Source organism: Hippopotamus amphibius, chromosome 1, assembly GCF_030028045.1.
Source record: "Hippopotamus amphibius kiboko isolate mHipAmp2 chromosome 1, mHipAmp2.hap2, whole genome shotgun sequence".
NCBI lineage: Eukaryota > Metazoa > Chordata > Mammalia > Artiodactyla > Hippopotamidae > Hippopotamus > Hippopotamus amphibius.
The window spans coordinates 202,042,701-202,065,119 of NC_080186.1; the positions used below are offsets into that span (position 1 = coordinate 202,042,701).

Here is a 22,419-nt window from a genome sequence, read left to right on the forward strand (position 1 = left end):
ATTGTTTTCAGAACTGCCACAATATATTGAAATTATTCGGGGGTAGTTATGGCATAGAGAGCAGAAAAAGAAAGAATGAAAATAAACTTTGTTGTAAAATAGATAGCCAGTGGGAAACTGCTGCGTAACACAGGGAGATCAACTCAATGATGGGTGATGACTTAGAGGGCTGAGATAGGAAGGGTGGGAAGGAGTCGCGGGAGGGAGGGGATATGGGGATATATGTATAAATACAGCTGATTCACTTTGTTGTACAGCAAAAACTGGCACAACAGTGTAAAGCAGTTATATTCCAATAAAGAGAGGAAAAAAGGAAAAAAAGGAAAATAAACTTTGTTAAAAGTTAAATTATGCATACATCAAAATGAAGAAGAGCAGTAATGCTTACAATATACAAATGATTGTATATACAGAATCTGTGGTTTCTTGGCAATTTGGAAAATAATAAAATGAAAAATAGCTTCTTATGGACAAAGGTGATATAGAAGTAAAAACAACAATTGGTATAAAAATGACTTTTTCTTAGATTTTAGGAAAAATATAAATAAAAAAAGGGATGTTAAATGGAAAATGACCTGTAATTTTAATCTTTATGGTCATGGTATTAAAGTAGGTAGAACTAAACCAAGGAGGAAAGCGTGTTGACAAAAGGAGCTGTAATTGTTGGCAGTGTATAGAAAGGGTGCCCTGTAAAGCTCTGCCATAGAACCACCAATGCAATGGTTCTATGCAATTCAGCATCAGTGGTAGTTGGAATAAAGGAGTAGGAGAATGGATAATTTAATGACCACTTATAATAGTTGTTACCCTCTAAGATATGATAAGGGCAACCAAATCCAGCAGTCCAGGACACAAGATGATTGGCTTAAGGAGTTGGGAGGGAGTTGGGAAGAAGTTGTTCTAGTTGGTGTACCTTTGCTTGGCTATTCAGGGACCCTTTTTTCTCCAGGTATTATCTACTGCTGTTTGTAGAACTCAGACATGGAGGGCTCAATGGTTTGCTGGTCTTTAGAACATCCTGTATTTTGATGATCATGGATAAATGCTTGGAGAATATAGAAATGTTGGTGTTTCAGTGGAATTAATGACCAAATCTGTCTTTTGATTGGTGTTTTCATTTTAATCATCATTTAAATGATTTCCCAGTCACAGATTTTATTTAGTAATTGACTATATATAATGTCTGACATTTTTGATTATTATAATGGACTAGGTTTTAAACACTAGAACTACCGTTCTGCCCAGTAAAAAGCACAGATGTTCTGACAAGCACTAATAACAAATAAGATGTGGTATTTTTATTTTGTAAAATAGTGTGGACACATTAATTAGTACACAAATACTAAATAGTACACAAAGGATCTAGAATATAAGGCTGTTTTAATGACAATCAAATTTTAGTAGAATTTACTCGATTGTAACAATTTCCTTTTAGGTTGAAATGTGGTTTCTTAAAGAGGATCAGACAAATTACTCATTCTGGGAACAAAGACTTTTAACAGGTTATTGGCAATTATGATGAGCATTTATTTCAGACTTATAAAACATATTAATCAAACTTGTTCACAGTATGGTGGTCAAAAGAGGGTTATATTATTTTTGAGAGATACTTAAGAGCACTGGTAACATATTTTCCATGAATACAAAGCTACAGTATTTTTTTGTTTTCTTCTAAAAGAGTAAATACTTTTCTCAGGTTTAAAGAATGAAGAGTACTGCAGGAATCTGTTTATTACAAGACCATTTGCAAAAAACCTATGCACTATTCGTTGAACCTTGAAAAACACTTGAAAATATGGGTTGCATTTGCAAACTTCAGTGTATGACATGGAAAGCTGGCAAGCTGCCTGGTTTCTACTTAAAGGATTGTCATTCTGGGAAAAATAAATTTCTCTAACTAGACAAAAGTCAATGTTTTCATGTTTTACTGCAATCAAACTGATAGAGCTGACAATTTAATGTCTCAACACTTAAAATATCTGTGGATAATCAGTTACCTCAATCAATCATAAACACAAATCCTTCTATTTTCAAAGCTCGTGTGTCTGTGACTGAGATATAAGACAGTTTGGTGGGCCCCTTCCCCCACAACACCTCATCATCTATCGCCACCAACCTCCTAAAATTCCTGATTTCTCTTTAACTATGCAGATATTTATACACATTATGCATCTGGAAATAACTTTTAACAACTCAAGTGTGATCAAATTTAGAAACTTTTCTTTCACGGTCCTGTTTTATTTAATTTTTACCGGTAGTTTATAGATTGTATGCTTGTCAGAAAAATGTGGAAGTGTGCTGGCATTCCCGCTGAAGACATCATTATGAGTGAAAAAATGCTCAAGGCTTTTCCAGAGTGGGTGCTGAAACACACATTTCCTTTCTCTGATTCCAGGGGATGCTGGTAGCTACCCCAAGCAGACAGGTATTTTGGGGTCAAATGGTGTAGTGCCAGGCCCTTAGGATTTCCTGGCAAGCACACTGAACAGCTCACTTTGGGAAACGAATCATAATGATGATGATGAGAAAGCAAGGGAGGCAGTGATAACAACATAAAAAGCCACCTGAGGAGCTAGATTACAGGTAGCTCTAGATTTGGTGGAGCTGACGGTTCAGTTCACTAAGCTTTGGTATTGCTAATGATGGGAAACTTCAGACAGTTTTAGAAATCTATTAAGCTATGCTGTGGTGTTTCTGCAACTTGAGAACAAGTTTGCTGGGGCACCATTCTTCTTTCGACATGGTAAGAACTGATGTGAGTGGTGTTACATTCCTAACAGATAATTACTCTGAGCACTCAGTAAGCCAAGTTTCCTGAAGTATTCTTTTCTGTATTTTTTATGTATGGTGTATATGTGGGTATATGTATATATAGACAAATACATTCACCACCACTGCCTCTTTTTTGTTTCTTTGATTATTCAGGGTTTTGCAATCAAACTAAGCAGAATTTTAGGACCTTGGGGCAGCATCTTTCAGTTCTGCGTCAGGCTGCATTGTAAAACAATCAATCTTGCTCTTGCACTCACTTGGCGGAAGTGCCACGACTCGAATTGTGCAGTGCTTTGCTCTTGCCATGAAGCCTGGGTGACAAAAGTTTTTACAAGAAGCTGACTGTATTTGAGGTTATGAATATGCAATGACTCTCATTAGTATTGAAGCACCAGAACAGGGGCTGACATCCCCCGCCACTTTGAGTTGCTGCAGAATCAGCTAATGAATTGTCTTGCTCTTTCACGCACACAGTGTGCTGTTGTGGCTTCTAAGTTCCAAGGGGAGTTGCCCAGTTTGAGTAGACCATTGACTGCAGAAATTAATTGTCAGGAACTACTCTTGATTTTGTGAAATAATATTTAGGCAGTGCTTATATTGTCAAAACAGAAAAGTGATGAACTTTGTATAAGATAGTATCATGAATAGGAAAATTTAGAAAGAGACATGAGAATGTATGTATGTTCCTATATACACAACTGTGTATAGATATGCTTCCATCCTGGATTACTGTACAGTGAATATATCTAAATATAGATGAAATCAGTAGTAGAAATCTGACATTTTGTGGGTTTGTCTATTATCCTTCCATACAGAACAAACAGAGATGATAGAAAATTCCCCAAATGAATGGGGTTGAAACACAAAGCTATTCCATCAACTCTTTACCATATTCTTTCTTTCTTTTTTATTCCTGGGTCTCTGCCAAACATTTTGCAGCTCATACACATACCATCTTTCATGAATATGTTACTGATAAGGATATGTTTCTAGCCACTGATTAAGATATCTGAGCTGATTTGCAGTGTGTAAGAAAATGCAAAAGTGCTCAGACATCATCTAGAATGGTCCCTTTTCAATAGGATAAATTAAATGTGTTTTTCCACACCCCTCCTTCTTGAAATTTCCTTTCAGCTAAAAGAGAACTTCTGTGGCTTGCTGCAGATTGTAAAGAATGGATTGAATTGAAATGGATAATATATGTTAAAAGGTAAGGGATATGTTGTAAGCTGTGCAAATAAGGCAATGAACAAAGGGTAAGTCCTTACATTAAAGTGCTTGCTCTATACTCATTTGTTTAATGAAAAGGCATCCCTTGCGTGGAAACAGATATATGTTATTTTTGTAGAGCTTTAGTGAATAGTGTTATTATAATTGTCATATCTGTTCGACCCCTCACTGGAAACAAGAAAAAAACTAAAGCCCAAGAACATATACATATAAGAGTTCCAAGTATGATTATAGCTTAAAATAAATGCAGTCTGACAAAAGTGGCTCAAGTATCATATATCAAACACTTGTTACCTCTGCTGGCCTTAGGGACTTCACATGACTAAAACCAAATCTGTGATAAAATCTCAAGAAAGATGAAACCAGTCTAGGTCTTTGCAAAGGCCATTAGTCATTCTACAGAGCTGTGATATTATTTGTTCATGTAATCCTTGGCTTCCTATTTAATGAACATAATACACCATCCATTCCTAGGCCAAAGCCACCAAGGGAAATATTTTTTTCCTTTTTTTTAATTGGCCACAGAGAACACGAATCGTATTTGATCACATAACAATCTGTTCAGTTATTCAATTTCATTCCTAAATTTGCATTCTTGTTGCATTTTATTGTCAGTATAGGGTTTAAAAAGCTTACATTTCTAAGGTGCCTATATAATCAGAAGTAAAGTACCTTTATACTGACTCACAGGAATTTTCTGATTTCTCTATGCTGTTTTCCTAGGTATCCAAACATTAGAAAAGGTCTGCTTGGTTATATGAAATGAAGTATTCAACTCATATGGAACACGTTCAGATTTTACAATATACAAGTGGAAAAAGTTTAGCTGAAGCAATTATATTTAAGCATAAAGTGTTCAAATTTAATGGAAATATTAACCAATATCTGTTACTATGAATATGAGAATCACAGTATAAGTGAAAATAGTTTTAACTGCATAGATTTAGAAAACTATGGTGGTTTTTACTTTGGCTTGTAACTAGCATCTGTATTCTAGACTTTGTGATGGCTGTGAAAACATTATTTATGGAAGATTTATTCAAATATAATTTGGTGATTTTTGCTTTTATCAAATATTGGAGTCTAGTGAAATAAAATGCAAGGTACTTGTGCTTCTGAGTCCTTGCTGACAATCAATTATTACACCTCCTTTCCTGTACACAACTACAATACAATTATAACAGCAGGCAAAACAATGTGTTATGTTGTTTCTATTCATATGTTAAGATGTCCTGCTACATATCTGTAATTGAATTGGACACTTGCAAGGGAACAGCTAATATAAGTATGGATTTAGGCAATTATCTGATTCCTTTTTCTAACTCTGTAGCCATATATATCTGTAATTAATATTCTGACATAGTTTTATGAAGTGGACCAAGAATTGGAGTATTCTAAGACAGACCAAGAACTAGGAAATCAGAAACAACAATGCCTGCTTTCTCTCTCTCTCTCTCTCACTCTCCTCACTCACCTCACGTCATCTCACCTCACAGGGGAAAGAATGAGAGAGTAGTTCAGCCTTTGATGAGCTTACCTAAAATTTTGCCACCATAAGTTATTTTAACTTGAACATATGTGTAAGTTTAGTGCTTTCTGCTTTTATGGTGAAATTATTTTTATTTTGATCTGTGGGGGGGGAGCACCATAATTTTTCATTTCTTAGGGTCTTTAGAGGTCTTGATCTGAACTTGAATAGACCAGTGAATTTGTCACCAGCAAATGCTACTTATACATTTCCTTGTCAGCCATAAATTAAGATTTATTTAGTACAGTCTGGGTGCTGGGAGTGGGGAAAGGTGGATTAGAAGAATCCTAGTACCAGGAAGTTTACAGTGAAGCTGGGGTGAAAGACAGCAGGAAAATGGTGGAGATTCATTTACAGGGGTAGACATCAACAAATGTAGATTGATCTAGTGCACATTAAGTGCAGAACTGTTCCAGAGGTGCCGCTGAGATGTGAGAACAGCTTTAGGAAGAGCAACTATAGAGACTTCTTGTAAGAGACAAGTTCCAACTTAGACTTTGGAAGTTTAGATTCTATTAAAATGTATTAAATTTGGGTTAACTTTGAAATAGGACTTCAGTGTGTGTAAACTCACTTTATGTTGATTTCAATGGTAACATTTTCTTTAGAAGTGATGTAATTTGAAGTTTAAAATTGTATATTTGTAATGTGCTTTTCATTTGCTTCACTTAAAAGTTGTTTCCTTAGATAGGGAGAAGAAAACTTATTTACCGCAACTACCTCTTTTAAATGTAAAAAGAAAAAAGTAAGGGGATTAAAAAGATTAGCGTAACATCATTTTAAACAACTCTTTTCTTCCTTAACTCTCTCCCCAGTCATCTTGGCTAAGTATATGTATAAATGTCGATTCTATACTGATGCCCAGCAAAATCTGCAGAAATTCCTAAGTCCTGTATGACCACATATAGACACTGTATACTGTGGGGGTGGGGGAAACTTTTATTCCTTCATAGGTCCCTGAAAACTGATGTAACTGTGTAATTACTAGCCGCAGGCCTGGCTTGCAGTTAAATTGTGAAATTTTTGAACTATTACCTCTTCCTTTACTTCCACACTACTCTTCTTCTCTTCTTTCGCCGCCCCCTCCCCCCCCCCAGCTCTCCTCAGATGTTAATGATAAAGGCTTGAGATTACTCCATCCCAGGTCATTTGCTTTTCTAATAGGAGACTCTGGGATTTGATGTGTATTAGGTATATGGCAAGCACTGTGCTAGGGTGCTTTACATATGTAATTGCAACACAGATAACTCTGTATGGATGTAAAGAAGTGGTGCAGAGAAGCATATTAAGTAAGTTGTTAGGATCACAAAAATAGCTATGTTTTGAGTCCTAGTGTTTCAGACTCCAAAGCCTATGCTCTTTGCACTACATCAAAACATTTTAGGGCCTAGAATAATCTATGCTGGAAGTTCAGGCTTTGTGCCAGTCCCACAGGAAAAATGCTTTTGACTGGGAGCATTGCCCTAAGTGCCCTTCAAATTAGATGAGGTGGGTCTAATTAGTTCTCCTAACTCATAAGGTCAGTTTTGTATAGTTACACCTTAAGTCTTTAAATGTAGTCTTCTTTGAGGAAGACTTTAATCTTTGTTTTGAATTTTTTCAATTGAATTCAATTTAGTGAATATTTATTGAATGCCTGTTCTTTGCCAGGTACTACGCTGATGGTACAAAGACAGTCTATTTAGGGAGACATTATAAGTAACTATAATACAATTCACTGAATGCTATAATAGATGCATATGCAAGGGATCACATAAACATGAGGGTATAATTAATTTGAGGGAAGATGTCAGGGAATGTTATATTTGAGCAGAACCTTGAAGGACAAGAAGTTCAAATTTGCCAGAAGGACAGAAGGAGGTTGATAATTCATTTTAGGTGATGAGAACAGCTTTAGCACATGTATGAATAAGTCTGGCATGTGTGGAATGTGCTAAGAGTGGTAGATTGTAGAAATGGTCACAAATTCTTCCCTTTCCTGCATCCAACTCCTGGAAATGTAATATTGAAAATCCTTCCATTAAGAAGTGGAGTCTGTTTGCCCATCACTGAATTTGGGTTGATCACGTGACTGACTTTGGCCAATGGCCGTTAGCAAATATGAAACCAGCAGAGACTTGAGAAATGCTTATGCACTGGGGCTTCTGTGCTTGGAACCCTGAGATCATATTGTGATCTCAATTTCATTCCTTTATATAATATTATATATAATATTATTGCTGAATAATATTCCATTGTGTATATGTGCCACATCTTCATTATCCATTCATCTGTTGGTGGACATTTAGGTTGCTTCAATGTACTGGCTATTGTAAATAATGCTGCAGTGAACATTGTGGTACGTGTATCTTTTTGAATTATTTTTTTTTCCAGGTATATGCCCAGTAGTGGTATTGCTGGGTCATATGGTAGTTCTATTTTTAGTTTTTTAAGGAACCTCCATACTGTTTTCCATAGTGGGTGTATCAATTTACATTCAGAGTCTGTCATACAGAGTGAAAGTCAGAAAGAGAACAAATACCGTATGCTAACACATATATATGGAATCTAAAAGAAAGGTATTGATGAACTCAGTGGTAGAGGAAGAATAAAGATGCAGAGGTAGAGAACAGACTTGATGACATGGGGAGGTAGGAAAGCAGAAGCTGAAACAAAGTGAAAGAGTAGTATTGACATATATACACTACCAAATGTAAAATAGATAGCTAGTGGGAAGCAACTGCCTAACACAGGGAGATCAACCCGATGATTGCTGATGACCTAGAGGGGTGGGTTAGGGAGGGTGGGAGGAATGCTCTGGAGGGAGGCTCAAGAGGGAGGGGATATGGAGATATATGTATAAGTACAGCTGATTCGCTTTGTTGTACAGCAAAAACTGGCACACCAGTGTAAAGCTTTTATACTCCAATAAAGATCAAAAAAATATATATATAAATATATAAAAAGTTGGTCTATTTGGTATCGAAAGTCATCTTGTATATTTTGAGTGCTGCATTCTAGGATTCCCTCCTATAATCAATAGGAATCAGGATCATGAGGAGAATGATTTGGAATGGAGAGGCTGCTGCTAGGGAGGAGTGAGGAGGCTACTGCAGAGGTCCAGGTGGGATATGGCACATGGTTGACAGACTAAGATGTATTCTTGAGGAAGAAGAGGAAATATCTAGAAACAGATTTGCTGTGTGTGGGGTGGGAATGGGAAGTGAGAAGTATCCACTTCGTGGGTACTATTAAGAAAGGGGAGAGAAGAAAAAAAATAAAGATAATCTGATGTTGCACTTATTGAGTTTGATAGGTCATTTGAAAACAGAGAGCCACTAGGCATTTGCACATGTGGGTCTGGGCTTAAAATATTTTGTTGTTGTTGTTTTTTATTTTTGTGCCACGTGTCTTGTGGGATCTTAGTTCCCTGACCAGGGCTTGAGCCTGGGCCACTGCAGTGAAAGTTCCGAGTCCTAACCACTGGACCTCCAGGGAATTCCCTTAAAATGTTATTTTTGAAATCATCAACATATAGGTGATAGTATCATCAAGAGGAAGTGTTTAGTGCAGAGATCTTCAGTTTATTTCTGTTTGTTTTATTCATTCCCAAAATTTTATGGAATATGATTTACTCCAGCTAGAAACAGTGAGTGAGTCACATAGGTAATGATTCTCAAATGGAGGTGAAAAGTACCTGTATAGTTTAAAAAAATATCCCCCATACGATTTTGATATACTACCCTTCACTCCTCCTTGATTCAGAGTGATATGAGAACAGGGCTGTGGAAAAGGAATTAGTGAAAAGGGACAGAGTGGGCTAAGAAGTAGACTCCTCTAAGAGGGAGAGAACTTTTACATATGTGAAGGAACTTTAAGTTGAAGGGACAAGCCATGGTACTAAATTCTGCAGAGAAATTCAGTAGTTTGAATATAATTCTTTAAGCAAAACTAGTTTATCATGGTATAGTACTTGCCATGTATTAGGAGCATAGTGAATGTTTGGGTGAATGATTTATGTAGAACTGTCTTATTTGAAACACTTCACAAGCCTTAAATATTCAAGTCAGACAGAGTGTGTAATTGTACTGCTTTGGGCTCCAGAATCAGTGTGGCTTTTAAAAATTTTGTTTCTCTGTCCATAATCGGTGACTTAGAAATATGCCCACTAGGGCACCATAGTCTTGATCTCAGTGCAGAGCAACGTTTGAGGCTATTTTCAAGAAACAGTGTCAGTCAGCATCCTTGTTATGGCCACTCCACATGTGGGCCTCCTAACCTTTACCACCTAAGGCTCCCAGGAGTAAATTGTTTGTCTTATGATGGTTTAGGTTGATGGAGTGAATATACTTGACTGGCAGAACAGGAACACCATCAGCCTATCTGGCTCTGAGGTAATTTTTACATTCATAATAGCAGCTTTGTTTATTACTGTTCCAATTTTTAAAATGACACAAATTTCTACCATATCAAGACAGCAGAGTTTCCTCAGACCGTGATCTGATGCCCATGCAGGATGCTCAGAGCACGCGCAGCAGCACACACTGGTTTGACATCTGGCATCCATGACTCCTGTGAGATTGGCTTCCCTCTAGATGTGCCCTGAAAGCATCCCTGCTGTGCCCCTTCTGTCCAAGTGTAAACACATCACAGGAAATGAACAAGTAAAGATTCAACTTTTCAGGAAGGAATTGAGAACCCCTCACCCAGCTGGAAACCTGGGTTTTGGTGTCCAGGAAATTTGACCGGCCGTTTGGGTAGAGGCTGTTGTCTGTGGCACCTTGTCTGTGGTCCCTTTCTCCTTCTAAGCTTCCCACATGCTGTCCATAGCCTCTGTTCGAAGTCATCCAGCTGAGGAAAATTGCTTCAGGACCTTTAAAATGTGAAATAAGGGTTGTCTTTTACTGTAGATTCATTAGTGCAGCTGGATTTAGTTATTTACAATTGTAAATTTGGCACAGTTTTTACAGAAGTAGGGGACTTTTAAAATAATCGAAGCAGTCTAAAGCTAAACCTGTAAATAATTATTCATTTCCACTTGTTTTAATATGAAGATAAAAAATATTAAAATGATTAAAGAAAATAGGTATATAACAAGTAAGTTAAGACACCAAAGGAAAAGGAAAAATCCTTTTCACATTCCCTTGCTACTGTCTTCCCAATTCCATTTTTGCTCCAGTCTAATGAATGCATTTTAAATAAAATCCACACACTCTCTTTGCTCTCTGTCTTCCTACTACTACAAATATCAGCTCAGCCCCTCTTTCAGATCCACTTCAAGGAAATACACACTTGCAAAACTCTCCCCCATGGTTTTGTCTGAACTCGCTCCATTCTGCAGCACGCACTGGAGTGGGGGACCTGAGAGGTGAGTGAGCGAACAAGAGCGACCACTTAGCTGAGTGAGTCAGGCGGGGCCTGTGTGGAAGGGTGTAGGTGAGCCAGAAACTAATGGGAAAAATAGGGGGTCTCTGCTAATTTTGATGTGGGGAAATCTGAAAGGTTCTTCTGCATGCCAGGGTATTTGAATATTTGGCAAACAGCTGGCTGGGCTCTGGGAGAGTGCCTCTTGATTCGCCTCGTCAGATGTTCAAAGATAAAATGAGGCAGCCAGCACGCCAGCACATAGCTCATAGCCTTGCAGTCAGTTTTGAATTTAGATTTGAATTGTGATAGCAATGTCATGGTGGCACATGCTTTGAGAAAGTACTTACAGAGAATAATTGAAAGATTCAGTGTGAAGCTTCTGAAAGTCATAATTTAAAGTTCCAGAAGCCTCCATAGTACTCTCACCATTAAAATTTAAAATGACAGCAGCCCAATTATGTATGGTTATTTTCTTAAATAAAATCATATTTCTACCCCAAGTGAAAGATTCATTGCTGCCCACTAATCTCTGTCAGGAGAACCAATCTCAGCCGCGTCCAGTGTCAGCAGCTAAGATGGCTCGCTTTATCCTGGAGACAATGAAGCGACTGGGGGAAGCTGAGCTGGAAGTCCTCCGGAGGAGCTGGACTTGCAGGAGGCTGATTTGCATGATAATCACCATTATGGATCCTCTCTGGTGCCAGCCTCCACACTTAACCAAATGCCATGTAACTTTAATTGCAGCTGAGAAGCCCAAGTAAGGGCTATAGCACACAGTTTACAAAACCTGAATGACGTCAAAAACTGCTAGTTAAGAGGGGGCAGCTGGTTGTAAAACTAAACCACATTGAGGCATGGAGACTAGGAACATAACTTAAAAACCTGATAAAGAATATGACTTTGGGGACAGCTGAAAGATGTGAAGCTTTTCCATATTTTTTTAACTCACAGAAAACTGTTTGCCAGAAGACTCTGTTTACCAGGAGGACTTCTGTGGCCATTGAAACCATGGTATGAAAATAGACCAGTGAAAATACAGAAACTTTTCCAGGGCAGAAATTTTAGTCTCTATCAGTTAAAAGTATGGAGCCAGACTTTTAGACTGTGAATCTTTCCACCAGTTTATTTGGTCTGTTTCATTTTACTTCATACTGCACTGTGATTTGGGGAATATGGTGTAATGGTAGCCAGAATTGCAGTGAAAAATTGCACAGGGCCAGTCAAGCTTAAACCATTGTTATTTATGAAAACCTTTATTCCTTAGTGTTCCCAGGGACAAAGGAGCACGTGAATCACTAATATTATGATGCATGATGTTGAATGATATGGAGTATATATACATCAATAGTAATCTAAGCAATGTCTTATAAATAATAGATCACATAATTTCTCAAAAGTTTCACAGTATGATAAAACATTTACAAGTAGGTCTTGGTTCTTCTGAGTTTTGTCATGACTTTAGTACAGCCAGTCCTGTGGCAGTTTGCAAGTTTAATTTTGTTGTCTGGCTTTAGCGCTAGAATCTGTCCACCTTTTTATGAAACTGATCCCATGATATGAACTCAATTTTCTTTCAACTCTGCCTCAAATCACTGTGGCCTTTCCTCTTTCTTCCCTTTTATTTGTGTCTCGGTAAGAGGCATCCAACTTCACTTGTCTCCATGATTCCATCACTGTGCTTAGATTCTTGCTGTAAATTATTTTGACTCTTCTACTTTCCATATTTCACATTTTGTTGGCTTTGTCCTTAAAAAAACAAACGAAACCTCCCAAAACAAACAGAAAACCCCCCGCAAAAAAAAAAACCATTCCTAAATTCCCTACTCTGTTTCTTTTCTTTCAATTCTTCCTGACTTGTCTACTTTCTTGCTTCTGCCTTCCCACCATTTACTCTTTAACCTATTGCAAGGTAGACTGAGCCACCACCACTACTACTTTTTCAGACAAAGATTATACTCCTTCTTGACAGACCACTTTTCTCACTCTGCTCTAGAAGGAGAGCAGCTTACCTAATTGGTAAATTTCGAGTAAATAAGTGGGCCAGCTCAGCTTACTGCCACCCTCCTAGCTATAGAAGGGCCTGCATACTGAGAACCACATTCTCTCTGAGGCTGGGAGCCCAGCCCAGCCCAGTACTGGGTTGGCTTGTGGAGATGGTCTAGTTCTGTAGTTTAGACAGCTGGGCTTGTTTTGGCTTTCACACTAAGCTACTTCCTTCACCCTGGTCTCAATCAGTAATAAAGGTTATATTCTAACCTCTCATCTGTTTGTTTGTTTGTTTTTTTGTATTACTTCTAAACTTGTTTGGAGTGCGGGAAAGGAAGGGTGTCTCAATTTTGGGGAATTGCTTGGAAATCTAAATAAATACGATAATGTATACAAGTAAAAAGTTAAAATTCTCCTTTCCCTATCTCACTTTCCAGAGGCTTGGTTGCTTGCTTTCTCTTTCCCCACTTTGTAAGAATATAGCAAAAAGGTGGCTGTCTATAAGCCAGGAGTCAGGTCCTCGTCAGGAACCAAATATGCTAGTACTTTGATCTTGGACTTCCAAGTCTCTAAAACTATGAGAAATAAATGTTGTTTCAGTCACCCAGTTCGTGGTATTTTGTTATAGCAGCCTGAGCTGACTTATTCTTCCTGATTTTTCTATGCACGTGCAAACGTGTATATATATAAGCATATTATAGAAATATTGTTACCTAAATATCACATAACAGAAATATACGTGGCTATATATTTATATCTCTCTAAAACAGATCTTTTTGTCTCATATATGTCCATATTCTCCATATATATATTTGTATACATATGCAGTTTATTTTCCCCCCAAATAGTAACACAGTGTTTTTTTGTTCTGCATCTTCCTTTTTTCACTGAACACATTTTCATGTCAGTAGAGACATATCTTATTATTTTTAATGGCTGCATAGTGTTCTGTGGTTTGGATGGTCCTTAATAAACCATTCTTCAACTCCTGGCCATTTAGATCATTTCAGGTTTTGTGATTACAAACAGTGCTGTAGTGAAAATGGTAGTGTTTTTATTTTTATAGACTTGTGCTAGTATTTCTGTAGGAAAGATTCCTAGAAGTAGACTTGCTGGGTATATCATAAGATTTAATTGATTAATAACAATCAGAGACTCATAGGTTGGGAAGGATTCTGAGAGAACTCAGAGTTTATCCCACACTCCTAGGAAGGATGTTTTCTTCTCACTCTGACTTTGAAAAGTTCAGAGAATGAGACTCCATGCTCTTTTTCAGGAATGCCTTACGGTGACTTGAAATCGACTGTAAAAGAAACAGTAATAGTTATGATGCTCTGGCTGAGTGAGTTGGAAGTGAAAGTGAAAGACTGAATCCTAAGGTAGTAAATATTTTGGTGAGCTTGGTGTGCAAGCCAATCAAGCAACACAAGATACAGGATTTTCAGAGTTATGGCAGTTTCAGATAGTTGGATCAATTAACATTGGCAGCTCATTTACAAACTGATCTAAAGAAAAGAAATAACAACAACAACAAAATGATGTAACATGACAGAGTTGTGGGATCCTGACTGTTTCAGGTAGCCCCCTCCAAAGCAGGTAGGATTTGTTTAAAATCTTTGCAACACTGTGATGACCTCTGTGGCAAAACTCTGTGATTTATGGACTTGGCTCTCAGAGTGGACATGCTTTTGACTGTCACAGCTTGTACACTTTTTCTACTCAGGGTACACATGGAAGCATGTCTTCATTAGAAACAAGTGCAGCATGAGAAGTAAAGACGACCATGTTAAACAGCTAGAAATTTTCACCTAATTGCACATTTATACAACACTGCAAAAAGGATCAGGCAGCCTGGCTATGTTAGATCATTTCACTGCTCACCAAAGAGATTTGAAATGGACTTTTAATTATTATTGCCGATTTGCTATGGCTATATTCCTTAATATGAACATCTGATGAGGATTAATTTTCTTTAATTGATGAATAGAGCACTTATACTTGTAGGGTTGCATTTGTTGTTACGTATTGGTGTGTGTACTGTATTGTGTCGGCATATGCTGTGTCTTATGACTTTTTGCTGGAGTACAAATTACAGGCACTTCTTATCTGTTTTAGTTCTGAGGTCATTGTTCTTCCTTCCTTCACCTTTGTGTGGTTTTTAGATTTGTTAATGGAGATAGAGCAGGGCTAAGTGACTATTAAACTCTTTTCTATATACAGTAAAACCCATTAACGTGGACCTCACTAAACTTGGAATTTATGGTAATGAGGGCAGTGCCTGGGTTAAAGTTTACTCTTGCATTGCCTCTGAACTAAAGCTTTGCTGAGCTAATAAATAGTATACATATAACCAGAGAGGAATGGCACTCTAAATTTTAGAAGCAGCCTTTTCTAGCACTCTAGAGAAAGGGGATAAGGTAGCGTGGAGATGGCAGAGTGCAGAGACTGTGCCACTTACTAGCTATGTGACCTTGGACAAATTACGTTAGCGTCTCTGAGTATCTTTTCCCTCATCTATAAAATGCAGATAGTTATCTAATTTATGAGGTTGCTGTGAGGGTTAGATTTAATGTAAAGTGCCTGGTGTACAGTATGTACTTCATAAATGGCAGATAATTATTACCAATCTAAAATAATTGGCGAGCTAACTTCACATACTTGTTATTTTTTAAAGTAAGGCAGGGTTCCTTGGCACTTTAGAGTTTTGTTAACCTAATCTGAGATATTGCTTTATTATTATAATTGATTAAAGGAAAACCCCAGCATTTTGGTGTGGTGGTAGAGAACATGAGCTTTGGAGTCAGACAAACTCAGGTTTGAAAGTAGTTCTATCACTCATTAGCTATGTGGCCTTAGGCAGGTTACTTAATATCTCTCAGGTTTTGTTTTCTAATTTGTAAAAATGGGATGGTAATACCTGCTCCAGGACTTTTTGTAAGGACTCAAAGAGATAATGCTTATAAAGTGTTCAGCCTGGTGATTTTCATGGTGTAAACTCTCAAACATTAGCTGTTGCTGTTATGATCTTTTTGACCATAGTCCATAGTGTAGACTTTTCATTAATTCAGACTTGTCTTTTTCAGTTCACCTAATTAATGAATTTCATTCACGATGTGATATCCATTTTAGATGAAAATTTTAAGTGTGTAAGTAAAAAATTATAGAGAAGCAAAATGGCTAAATACGTAGGATGAAAAAGGAAAAAATAAGATTTTAAAAGTGGAAGCACAAGGTCTCAAGGTAGATTTAAATGACTGAATAGTCACTTTTGTGCATAATCTTTGTTCTTTGTAAAGGGTCTTTATATTAACTAGAAAGAAATAGATCCTTATATATACGTAGTAGAAAGTGTGGACTGGTGATCAGCTGATGTCATTCATTGGGGAGAGAAGCAGTAAGTCCTTGTTCAACTTTATTTCCATCTTCTTGCTTTCCCCTTATGTTTCATAGCCTGTATGGGTGAGAAACGTAAGCACTATAATGTCCTGCATGGAGACTATAATCTATCCTCCCCTTAGTGACAGGCTTACACAGTTTGTCAGAATCCATTACCTCAACAGATCAGACTGAATTACTTCAATGACTGGCAAATGGTACCACTTGTGGTGAAATGCAAGCAGCCAGGTGTGTGCGTGCGTGTGTGTGTGTGTTAAGTGATCATCAATAGGAGAAACATATTTTACTGAAAACTCTCATCCATGCTATTTTTGTAGAAGCAAGAAGTGTCCATCTTCCTTGGGGAAAATATAAGAATTATGTTTTGGAGATTCTGAACCATTACAGTACAAATTCACAGCCATAAATGAGTAATTCAGGTTTTTTTTTTCTTTTTCTTTTCTTTGGTGCGTCGTATGCACGCACAGTGGAACTTTGTAATAAAAACTAGAGGGGACAGAACCAACCCCAGCTCTTGGGGCTATATGGCTTGACTTTCCAGGGCGGACCAATTTCAGCAGGTAACTGCAGAAAAGTAAAGTCAGTTCATTCAGTTGACAACCAATGGTTTAACATATAAAAATTTTTATAATACTAAGTTCACAAGTCAGAAAAAAACCTTTTGTCAGACCATGTTTTCTAAGTTTGGGTCAGAAAATGTGATCACTGTAGTGTATGCCATGTTGATTAGCTGTATTATTTCTATTTCAGATCTTTTTTTTTTTTTCTTTACTAGAGGTATCTAATGGTTAGTTGTTAAGGTATGGCATTATTTGTCTAGATTTGGCATAACAACAGGAACAGCAGTAATAACTAATTTTTATTGAATGCTTACTGTATGCAGACACTGCTAGAAGCTGGGGATATAATGGGAAGCCAAAAAAAAAAAAAACCAGCCTCATGTTGTTAACAACAACCTGTGAAATAGGTATCGATAAAGAAACAAGTTCATAGAGTTTAAATAATTTGTCCAAGGGTAGATAGCTAGTAAGTGACAGAGCTAGAATTATATAGTGCTGTATTTGTTACAGTGGCATAACCTATATTCCAAAAGGTAGTGGCTTAAACAAGCTGGAAGGAGCTCCCTGACACAGTGGAAGTGCCGTGTCAGCCATATCAGCTTTGGACTGCTTATGCGTAGATAGTTGAGTAAGGAAGAACTAAAGTTTTATCTTACTGTTCTGCTATCCCTGGGTGTTAGCGTCATTCATATGTCTGAAGATTTATAAGCATTTTCCTTAAAGGCATTCCTTAGATGTTGCACCTCCTAACTTCTGCTCACATCCTACTGACCATACGTTGCTGCCAAGAAGCCTTGAAAGTATAATCTTTATGGTCATATACCTCTCAAAATTCAGGGGTTCTATTAATAAAGGAAAAAGGGGAGAATGAGTATTAGGGGACAATTGGCAGTCTCTGTATCATATGCTAATTAAGAGCATTGTTTCAGACTTGGAAAAGTGACAAATGATCTAATGACTTTGGAATATTCCTGCATCCATTTTCCATTTCTTTCCAAGTAGTATATCAAGGTTATGTATATATGCATATGTATAGTGTGTGTATGATATATTTAAATATTCAAAATATGTTAGATATCATGAATATTACATGATTCTACAGTGGACTTTGGTCATCTGTAAGTAGTAATTCAAAATTTCACAATAGAAGAAGCCTACTTGCTTTAATCTTTGGCAGAAAGCCTTTCAAAACCCCCGGGATTTGTCTTGCTTGCATCCTTACTCTCAAAAAGATCTCAGACTCAGAGATCTATGTTGTAAGAAGTGTGTTTGTAGAGAAATGGCTTTAGAAAAAAAAAATTACTTTAAGCTTTTGAGTGAGACAGGTATTTAATACATAAATCATAAACAACTCTGACCCAGAACTTCAAAGTTTCCTAAAATTCTCGGTCTATTCTGATAAAGTTTAGACATTTACTATAGAAAAAGCAATTAACAAGTATTTATTCAGCATATACTTAGGTTAGTAGTTACGTTGAGATGGACCCACAGGTTTTTATCCAGGTACCTCCTGGGGCTAACGGGTAGTGGGAGGAGATAACTGTAGGTTAGACCTCAAGTACCTACACATATATTCTTATTTATTTCCTGGGTGCTGCCCCACCCCCTGCCCTCACCTCTCCTTCAAACCTAACGCAGTTTCTGATGAGCTCAGCTATCCATGTGGAGCTGCTTAGAAATATTGTGTCTTGTACACAGATAGGCCTCCTTGGTCCCCCTCTCCTGGGTCCTGCTCTTTAGATCGTATTTCACTAGTGGCTAGACGAGGCAGAGGAAAAATAAGAAAGGAGAAGTTTAAGTTACAGTTGTCTAATTATTCTGCCCTAGGCTTTATCTTGGGGGGGGGGGGTGAGAGGGGGCGGGGAGGTGGTAGTTGGGGAGCATGTCTGAAGTGGGAGGTAGTTCCAGACCTGTTTTGTCTCACTGGCCACCTGGAAGTAGAGAGAAGCAGTCCAGAGAGAGTGAGAACCCTGAGAGACAACTCCAAAGAAAACACAGAAGCCGACAGTTTAAAACTTTAAAATTTCCACTCAATACACCAAAAGCTCCACCTCCTTTTAAGAAGTTTAGTTGAATCCAGTAACTTGATTCAGTTACCTTGTCTCTTTTCCTTCATGGCTGTGGGGCTGGGGAGTAGAGTAGGAGTAAGGAGAAGATGGAAGTGGAGCTATGCCCTCCTGTTAGAGGTTAACATCAAGTACTTTGGAGGCACCATAGCAACTACAAGACATGGCCTTCATCCCAGTTCTCAAAGACTGACAGTCTGTCTGGGGACCTAATGTATATGAAACATTTAGTGAAAACCAAGCACTTAAACTGTGTGATATTGATTATTCCAGAGGAATCCAGGTAAGGGACAAGTCAATGTGGATTTGTTTCTTGGAGAAGGCTCCTTAGATCATGTCACAGGTGAGATGCCAAAGGATAAAAGGAGCTAATTAAGAAGGAAGAAAAGAGGGGGTGAACAAAGATTCAGAATGAGTTTAGAGGTCAGTAGACTTGTATGCCTGAAGCAGAGACTTCATGTTGGAGACTAGGAAATGATGTGGAATAGGAAAGTGGAATACTTCAAAGATCAGGCAGGGGTTAGGCTATAGGTAATCATGAAAGGTTTTTTGGTTTGTTTGTTTTAACTAAGTTAGTGTTAACCTCCTTATTTTCTTATGGAATGAAGTTAGGATAAATTAATAAATGACTAATTGAATGAATGAATAAATAAAAGATAGGTGTTATAAAAACATTATAGTGTTAGAATTTGTCTAGGCTGGGTAAAGGGGGTTTCTATGCAGGACCTCAGCAACATAGGTTACCAGGAAACAGGAGAAAGTGAAGACTAGGTATATCAGGGTCTGGGAGCCTGGCTGTATAGGGTTAGCCAGCAGTCCAGTCCTCAGAGACTAAGAGGATGTGATGATCTCGGGACTGGTTCAGAGAAGGTGTTGAACCTGAGGAAATCCAATTCAGCAGTAGATTTGGGCAACTAGAATGTAGATAGCAAGTGAGATTCAGAGTCAGGAATGGTGGGATCATGGCATTGTGCAATCTGTTCATAGCTGGATCCCAGCCAGTAGCTGGAGTCCCAGAATCGAACTTGAGGAAAGGTTGTATCAGGGTCCTTGTCAAGTAGATTTGGGTTCTGGGCAAGGCACAAAGCCTTGTCAGAAATGGGAAACCTAGTCCACGCAGAAGCAGTTCTGAAGATTGGGCCAGCATGTCTGGGGTTGGTAGGGAAACAAAGGGGAAAATGATGATGAAGCAGTTTAAACTCAGTGTAATTCAGTGCATTTGTGGCCCAAAAAGGGCTGAGATTGCTTCTCTTTTGCCTGCCTGATGATGGGCTGAAGGCGACAGCTACACTAAACCGCTAAAGTGGAGATTTCAGGGGCCCTAGCTCAGAGGGATCGTGGAATGAATGGCTGAAGTGGAGGCCCATATTAGTAGCATCACTTGGAAGGAGTTGAGACAGCAGCAGAGGAGACCTAGGCATAGCTAGGAGGCTGTCATAGTCCAGGCTGAGGAGAATAGGGCCTGACAATGAGGAACTTCTAGTAGCAATTCAGAAGAAAAGGGGTCTCTGCAAAAGACATTTCAAATTAAGAATTAACAGCCTTCAGTGACAAGTTTGATGTAATGGATAGAGAAGGAAGAACCTAAAATGATTCTAGGTGGATTTTAAATGCTCATGTAGTATGACATTTTTGCTCATGAGCTGAAGGATATTTTAAGAATATATGCAATTACTTTTGGCCAATTTTTGAAAATTCAAATAAATTAGTTAATAAATTAAGTGTGTTAAGGCTAAGCTTACTTGTGTATTGGTTGGCTTTGTATTCCACTGCAGTGGGACATCTCAGAGAGACAGTAGCCCGTGAGTACGTAAATGGAGTAAAAATGTTTCTTGCAAAGATGTCTTTCTTTCCTAAGATTGTGTTACTGATACACACGTGCATGGGTATGACTGAAAAGCCCAAGGTGGGACCTACCTGGATCCTTCCAGGCTGCCCTCATGGGGCCTTTGCCATGGAGCTGATTTTGAAGTGTTCGTGCATTCTTCTTTTACCCACCTGGTTAGTTCAGAGCCTTTGCTGAAGAAAGTGTGCTCTTGCCTCACCAAATTGCTTCACAATGGGCTTCTCTATCTGTAGCTGTTGATTCCCAGCCAGACACTTTGGTGCTACCTGGTGGCATGCAGGCAGGAACTTTACTGTTCATGAAAGTGTAGGGCTCAGAACCTCAGGTGGGGTTTTATTCCTGTCTATCAAGGCAAAGAAAAACACACAGGATCTTTACCTGGGTAGGGAACCTTTGTTTTCAAAATTCACAGATATGTGGTATTTCTGATTTTACTAGGCTTGGATCTGCGCCGGGGGCGGCATGGATTTCAAAGTCATTATGTAAGGTAAGGAAAGAAAACTTTAAACAGCATTATTACCATAAAAGATCCTGGTTGTATTTTTGAAATGTTGAACTAAATAATTTTAGCAATCAACAAAAGACCAACCATTGTACTTCTGAAAAGTTGTTCTTCGAAAGGCTTAGATTAAAAATTTGTTTCCATTTTGTTCTCAGGTGTACTGTCTGTAGGATGGAGGTAGACTGAATACCTGTTGCACTGAATACCGGCTTCAAATCACCTTTCGCGTTTTCTTGTTGGAAAGACAACTGTTGGAGAATCATCTTGTTAACTGTCAGCAAAAATGGAAACAAATCAAGACATTAAGAATGCCACAGAGACCAGCAGTTAATGATGCCAGTGTTATGCAAGCTTCGCCAAAGGAATTTTTCAGGACAGTGTGCTTCACCAGCCAGAAATCAGGAAAGGTTGAACCTATCCTTTTTGTCTCAGCTGTTTCTTAAATCAATGCAACCCTTCCAAATTAAAGTGAATTGAAACGTGCATTGCCTTTTCAACTTAATTGAGTACTTACTATGTGTGAATCACTGTGCAAAATAAGGGAGGGAAAATGAGGAGACAAATAAGATGTGGTCCCTGCATTCAATAGATTTACAGTTAGTTTCAGGGCACACTTTTTTTTTTTTTTTTTTTTTTGGTCTTCCACTCTTAAGTATGTCCCTAAAACAGGAAACAAATGGAAAAGTAAGTATTCTGTAAGTATTTTAAATCTGTAAGTATTTTAAATCTCTTTAAAACAAAGCAAAAGTTCTAATGTGGGCAACTCAGGACATCTTAATTCCATGTTTTTGTTTTGTTTTGTTTTTTGGTCTTCTGGTAGTTAGGACCCATTTTATTGATTCCATATACATTCAATATACTTTAGAGATTTTAATACATTATCGTTGGAGTAAATTTGAATAAATCCTTTTTCTCCCTTAGGTGTAGATTATATATTAGAAAAATATATTGTGTTAGTACATTTCTAGGGGAGTAGGAAGGTGAATTATATCTGTTGTCTCTATAGGCCTCTGCCTTCTATGCCCTAGGGGCCTGCCATTCTGAGTGAGTTATTAGCATGGAGAAGGGAAAGGTTTGGATCAAGCTTGGGGTGTTGTTCATGGACCCAAGAAAGGGCAGGGAAGGACCAAAACAGGCCTGAGCAAACGCTCTGTTTGAAAATTTGGCTATTTCAGTATTCATTGCGT

At 38.0% G+C, this 22,419-nt stretch overlaps 1 long non-coding RNA gene across 1 annotated transcript in view; it reads left to right on the plus strand.

The window, feature by feature from the left end:
* LOC130855561 (uncharacterized) overlaps nt 1–21,710 on the plus strand; it is a 133,731-nt gene extending 112,021 nt beyond the window's left edge. The window contains exons 4-5 of the long non-coding RNA XR_009054344.1: nt 21,169–21,217; nt 21,388–21,710. This is a non-coding gene — a long non-coding RNA (uncharacterized LOC130855561). The remainder of the gene's footprint in view (nt 1–21,168; nt 21,218–21,387) is intronic.
* Nucleotides 21,711–22,419: the final 709 nt, after the last annotated feature.